A 6,598-nucleotide genomic window follows, 5' to 3' on the forward strand; every position below is an offset into this window, starting at 1 on the left:
CTCACCTTCACTGATGCCAAAAGTCTGTTGAAAATGCTCACCCCAAGGGCAAATGTTTCTGGGCAGAATTTAAACAGCTGGCTCAATTCGTCCATCCACAAAATGGCATCCTGGTGTTGGAAAGAGGATATGTCCGTGCCCTGCAACGCACAAACAAGCATGGAAATTAGCATGCAGGTTGCTTGCAAACATCTATATGCGAAACTATTTGTCTTCCGTTCATTCTTGACGGCAGAAGACAGAAACCTGAATGCGGTGGTTTTTAAAAACCGGCGCCTTCCACAGACGCCGCTCCCGGGCGAGCGCGTCTTCGAGCAACGCCGCCAGGCGGCGACACTCTGCACTTTCTGGGTACTTCATCGGTACCTTCGGGCAAGCCAGATTTTCCCGGGGTCACGGGCTCCTGCAGAGACACAAAATGTCGGTCACCCTCCACCCTGAAAACGTTATTTTAATAAACAAACCAGTAGATATGCTGATAAGATCAGCCTCGGGTCTCGTAGCATTTAAATAACATTGCATGCTAGGATGTATATCATTGCGTGTAGGCCTATATAAATACGGATATGGACTGTTACGAAAATGCTTTAATAGCCGTTAACACTTTCACACTATATAACGCATATGAGCGCTTTAAAAAGTTAACAGTGCTAAAGTTCTCTGTAAACAGGTCGTGTACATAGCTGTAAAATTGTTACTGTATCTAAAATTGCAGTCAAGCATGCAGCAATTAGATGATGTCTCCTCTACATTTCACGACTTTAGCCCATATATTGTAGCCACGGACTGCCCTAGCTTATCAGGGTTTTGTGCATCTGTTTGTCATGCCTGGGTCATCTGTCGTCAATGATCGCTATTCTTCCAACTAAAGTAAGTAAATCGGACCACCCCGATGCTGATGTCCCTCAAACATTTTGTAATAACGTCCCAGAAATCACTTGGAATGCTTAATAACGTCATCCACTACTTAATTATTTGAAATAACAGATTTAAAATTCAAAAAAACCTTAAATATATTGTGCTTTTACTGCATCGCGTACGGTAGTAGGGGGAGATTATGGTGAACTGCAACAACAAAGGGGAAATGTAACAAAACATCAGTATTACATATATGCCTTTACAATGCCCCAAGTATCATAATGCAGAAAAACAGTGGGAAAATTGTCATCGGTAAGATGAGTAACTATTTTTCGACGCTTATTAAATAGGTAGCTCAATTTTAGATTCCTAAACTTTTGAAATGTTTAAGCATATAAATACAGAACTTGGTGTTTGAATTAGAAGTTGCATGTATCTGTATACATAAACACTGAACCGATCCTGTATTTCCTACATATAGACCGCCTTCCGCAACAATGTTGCAAAGAGCCAGAAAGTAGCAGGTCTGCCAGACGCTGTGGGCTGGACAGCCCGTTAGCTACCAAAACACAAAGCCAAATGTTACTTTACTTTATTTTCCATGAGAGATCGGGCTTACCTCCGCGCACGAAAACAACAGAGACCCTCCCGCCCTGAGCGCCGCATTTAAGTTCAGATATTCATCCCTGCCATGGTGAAAAAAAGCGGGTCGCGTTTAAACTTTATAAAAAAAAGCAAATACTACTCAGTCGCTGTTTCAAGACTGCAGAAATGCAATACGGGCGCATCATAAATCCCGCCGAAATAGTCAAGTGTGCAGCAGTAAATCGAATCGAGGCCGAGAGACGAGCAAGCAAAACAGAGACGGGGGGCAGGATGTTACATTTGCACGGCATAATGATCCTGTTTGAACGGCTGCGGCTCCGCCTCCCGCGCCGCGTCGTCAGGGTGGCCGCTACGCCGGGTACGTGCGCCTCCGCCCCGCGCACAAAGCGCACCTACAATCAAGGGGAAATATTTCTGAAATAGTCCTCTCAGTGACTTCGCTATTTACAATTGTACATATTATAATCGTGTAGAGGATTAATACATAATTTTAATGTATAATTTAAATGTGAAGTATTTAGTTATTTAGTAATTATTCTTAATTTAGTAATTATCTATCTAATTTTATTTTTTTGTATTTATTGCTAAAATATTGCACAACTCTGTTTTTGATTTCGCTTGTTTTTTCCCCCGCTTTTTAGATCCAGTATCAGTTTTCAGCGCACAAATGTGCCAGTTGTTTTCTAGGGAACGGGTTGCATAACAGCCTGTATAAAAAAACGGTATTTTGGCATTTGGTTGAGCGGTTTGGTTTTCATTTGCTAGCTGGAGGGCTTGTTTCGCAGATTTCCTTTGTATTCGATGGCGCGCTCCCATAAAAGAGACAGAGGCAACTGGAACATTATCGTTTAAAAGCTGTAATTACCACACAGCAAGCAGCGTGTGGGATCCTGTCATTTCCTGACACTTCTGGCTGAAGACCTCATTGTGGTATTTTCATCAGATCTGTTGTCACGCCCATAATAGAAATATCGCTTAAAAAACCGGACGATCTGAATGTGTCACGTGGCATGTAGCATTGCGTCCCCCCCGGCGGTTGTACCTTGTGAGATGGCCAATTAAAATACCCAGATGCACAAATGGATAAGATCCACAACACGCTTCCGATTAGATAGCAAGCCAGACATACTTAACATGCGTCCAAACTAAATTTTTTTTAGCAATGTTTACAATTCCACCAAGAAATCAGCCATAAATGTATATACCTTACACATATTATTAGTAAATATATACGACAGTCCGGTTCAGATTCTCAGATGATTTGGTCGGGGCCGCGGTGCGTTGCGTTGCGTTGTGCATAGTTCTGCTATGCTTCCTTATTTACATGGCCTCCTGCAAGTCATTGCATGAAAAATATGCTGAAATATCACTGGTTCTGCCATAGCACATGAACTCTTCATTAGGAATTTGACATAAACACGAGACATGAGCTCATTACCAGTATGCTGGAGTGGGACCAGTGAAATGTGACTTTGTTAGTGAGGCTGGCTGTCACTGGTCAAAGAACAAGTCACTGGTTCTAAGAGGCGTCTAGCTTAGCGGGTTAGGAGATTGTGTCTGTAATCAGAAGGTTGTCGGTTTAAGTCCCTGGGTCAGTAGTTGGGTGTGGCGCTGGGTTTAAAAATTGTCCCTGGACTTTGGGATCCCCTGTGATGAATTTAACCGACGGTGGGGGTCCTCCACAATACACCCACATACCCACTGGTCCACCAGAAAAATGTCTGGTATGTCAAATGGCGGTATAGCCTTGCAGTTGGGGTATCCTAAGCAAGACCCTTAAACTCCCAATTGCTGGCTGACTCTGCTTTCTTGAACATATATGTCACTTTGGATAAAAGTGTCTACTAAATGTAAACAAAAAAAAGTACAGTTTCAGGAAGAACGGGACTTCAGCACAAGTTCTGGCAAAGGTCAATCAAATCGAGACATGAATGCGTCACAGTGTAAGATGGTGAAGGCATTTCCTTCCTAATTATCTGTGTTTGGAGGGAAAGATCTTTTAATATAATGAAGGTAAAGCTATACTTTATTAATTCCTCTACAGAGGGTTTATTCAAGGCAAAGTGGTTTAACTGATGGGTAAACCCTGGGCTTAATGGTTGGGGAAGCGCCCTTGTAATTGAAAGATTACAGGTTTGAATCCTCGACCGGTGAGGTACCCTGAGCAAGGTACCGCCCCCAAGCACTGCTCCCCGGGCGCTGAATTAGCTGTCCCCTGCTATGTCATGATGTCACATTTCATTGTTGTGCACTGTCTGCTGTGGTGAGTCAGCAATGGCCACTGATCACCTAATTCTAATATACACTACATAGAGAAAAGTACTGGGGCACCAGCCTGTCCCACATCTCACTCTGAATCAAGGGGTTTTAATGTGAAGCTGGTTAACCCTTAGCTGCTGTAATAACCTCTGATCTTCTGGGAAGGCTTTCCATTAGATGTTGGACATCGCTGGAGGGATCTGCTGCCATTCGAGTTGGGTATCGATGTTGGGTGATCAGGTTCCTCTCTGTGAGCTTGTGCAGCTGAACCTGCTCTCAGATGGTTCCACTTCACTTGCGGTTGACCAGGGCAGCTCTAGCAGGACAGACATTTGGAGAACCGACTTGTTGGAAAGATGGTGTCTAGTGAGTGTGTGGGGTTGACTAACCTCTTCTGTATGACCCCCCCATTCTGCCCCCATTGTTTGATGCTGGCTGAAGACCACATCTTTGCTCCCTCCTCACTGTTCTAAGGTGCCAGAATAGCACAGCAGGTCAGCTGTTCTCCACTTTATTTGTAGATGGGGTAGCTGAACCAACTGTGGTTGATGGATTTGCACAGGAGTGCATCGTTATTGGAGAAAGGCAGCTACAGCGCCTCACAGTGCATTTGTGAAATGCGATTACAGGAGAAAAAATCCATCTATGTTTACATACATAATCAAATACTTATTGCAATACTCAACAAGGCATTTTAAGTAGAACTGTCACCATTCGCTACCCACAACTAAAGAGCAGATTTCCAAAGTTCAACCAGTCCATGCGATATGTTATCGAGAATTTCTGCAAACTTTTGGAAATGTAATGAAACTTCTTCATTAGATCACATGATTGAGTGACATTTGGTTCCCAATACTGTAACGTGATCAGGAAGCCTGACTTCAGGTCACCTAAAACACGACCAAACCCGATCTGAGTGAGTTTTGGATGTTTGCTCTTCATTTAAGGGTCTTTTATGGACTAAACTAATCAAAGAAGGTTGAAAATAATGATTTTTCAGTGTGACTTGACAGACCCTGTTGTTTAGGTTCAGAGATCACCTGCAGCAGAATTGGTATCGGTGCCAAAGCTATTAGAATACAATAAGAAATCCTGCTGACTTTTGGAGACGTCAATTCCTTCCTGTATATCAGGGCTATTCAAATCACGGTCCCCGAGGTCCGAGCTCTGCTGGTTGTCCAGCCTTCCTTTATCTGTCAGTCAGGTGTGAAGCCTCTGACCAATCAGAATCAGTAATTATTAAACTAACTACCAGGGAGAACCGAAAACAAGGCCTGGATCTGGATAGGAAGCGTAATATATGATATAGACATGCACAGGAAATTAGTCTACAGAATCAGTCTGCGGCTTCACTGCTCTGCTTCCGGCTCCTCTGCCCTGCTTTCCTTTCTGAAAGTGTGTCACTGGAGTTCCTGACGTTAAAACCAACCGTCCGTACCCTCCCTCTTGTCACACTAACCGCAGCCGTGAGCACTCAGCCGTGAGCAAGCTCACCTGCACGAGGACCCTCTCGCTGCTGTGAGAGGCTTTCAAAGCTAATGTTTGTTAGCGGCTCTCTGCAGCCCTGCAGTTTGCTGCCCGCAGTCAGTGAGCTTCTCCCAACTGGGTGTAATAGATCTGTCCTGTCAAGGCTTCCTAGCAAAACAATGACCCGTACAAATCTGACAAGTCTTGTTTAAAAGAAGAACTTTTATTGGCCAGACGGCATGCCGTAATGAACCAATGAAATGGCGTCTGCTACAGCCGAATGAAATGAGAGTGCAAACATCCATCAAAGACTGTAGAGCAGGGCTATTCAAATCCGGACCTCGACTCCAAATCCAGGCCTTGTTTTCGGTTCTCCCAGGTAGCTATAGTTTAATAATTAGTGATTCTGATTGGTCAGAGGCTTCACACCTGATCACAGGTGAAGGAAGGCTGGGAATTCAGCAGGGCTCGGACCTTTAGGACCGTGATTTGAATAGTCCTGCTGTAGAGCCAGTTAAAGCTCCACCAGGCTGTGTTCTCCATCCATCCATCCATCCATCCTTCTCCTTTCTTACAGTTCTTACAGTTAAAACTGACTGGTAAACTCCTCACCCTTAACCATGCACTCTCTGCAGCTGGGTTGTGAATTTCCTTACAGGCAGATCTCAGTCAGTTCTGGTGGGGGGGCCGTTCCTCCGCTACACGGACTCTCAATATAGAAACTCCCCAGGGCTATGCGCTAAGACCACAGGGCTGCACCCTCTCCACCCACGACTGTATGGCCTCCCAGAACAAAACAAGAATCATTGAATTTGCTGATGATACGACAGTCATTGGACTGATTAATGGGGGTTTAGTGCAGTTGTGTCAACACTACAATCTCTCCCTAAATGCCAGCAAGACTAAGGAGATGATTGTGGATCCACGCAAGAGACGAGAACATCACACACCACTGCACATTGGGGAGATGGAGGTGGAGAGAGTGAAAGTCTTCAAATTCCTCGGCGGTTCCCTTAAGTGGGAACTTCACCTGTTCCCGCAGCACCGCTCAGCTGGTAAACAAGCCTCAGCTGCATCTGGACTTCCTGGGAAGGCTGAGGAAACTTGGCATGCCAGTCGGAATCCTCAAAAACTTCGACGGGGGTACGGCTGAGAGCATTCTCACCAAGCAGCATCACCGTCTGGTTTGGTAATTCAACCACAGAAGGGGCGGAAAGCTCTGGGACGAGCGGTGAGAACTGCTCAAACCACCATGGCTGCAGTTCTACCTTCACTGGAGGTCGTGTATCACACCAGGGTCACCAGAAGCATCAGCATCGTCATAGAGCAGGGTTTCTCAACCCGGTCCTCGGGGACCACCAGACGGTCCACGTTTTTGCTCTCTCCCAATTCCCTGCCAATTGGGAGA

Source organism: Paramormyrops kingsleyae, chromosome 24, assembly GCF_048594095.1.
Source record: "Paramormyrops kingsleyae isolate MSU_618 chromosome 24, PKINGS_0.4, whole genome shotgun sequence".
In the NCBI taxonomy this organism is placed as follows: domain Eukaryota; kingdom Metazoa; phylum Chordata; class Actinopteri; order Osteoglossiformes; family Mormyridae; genus Paramormyrops; species Paramormyrops kingsleyae.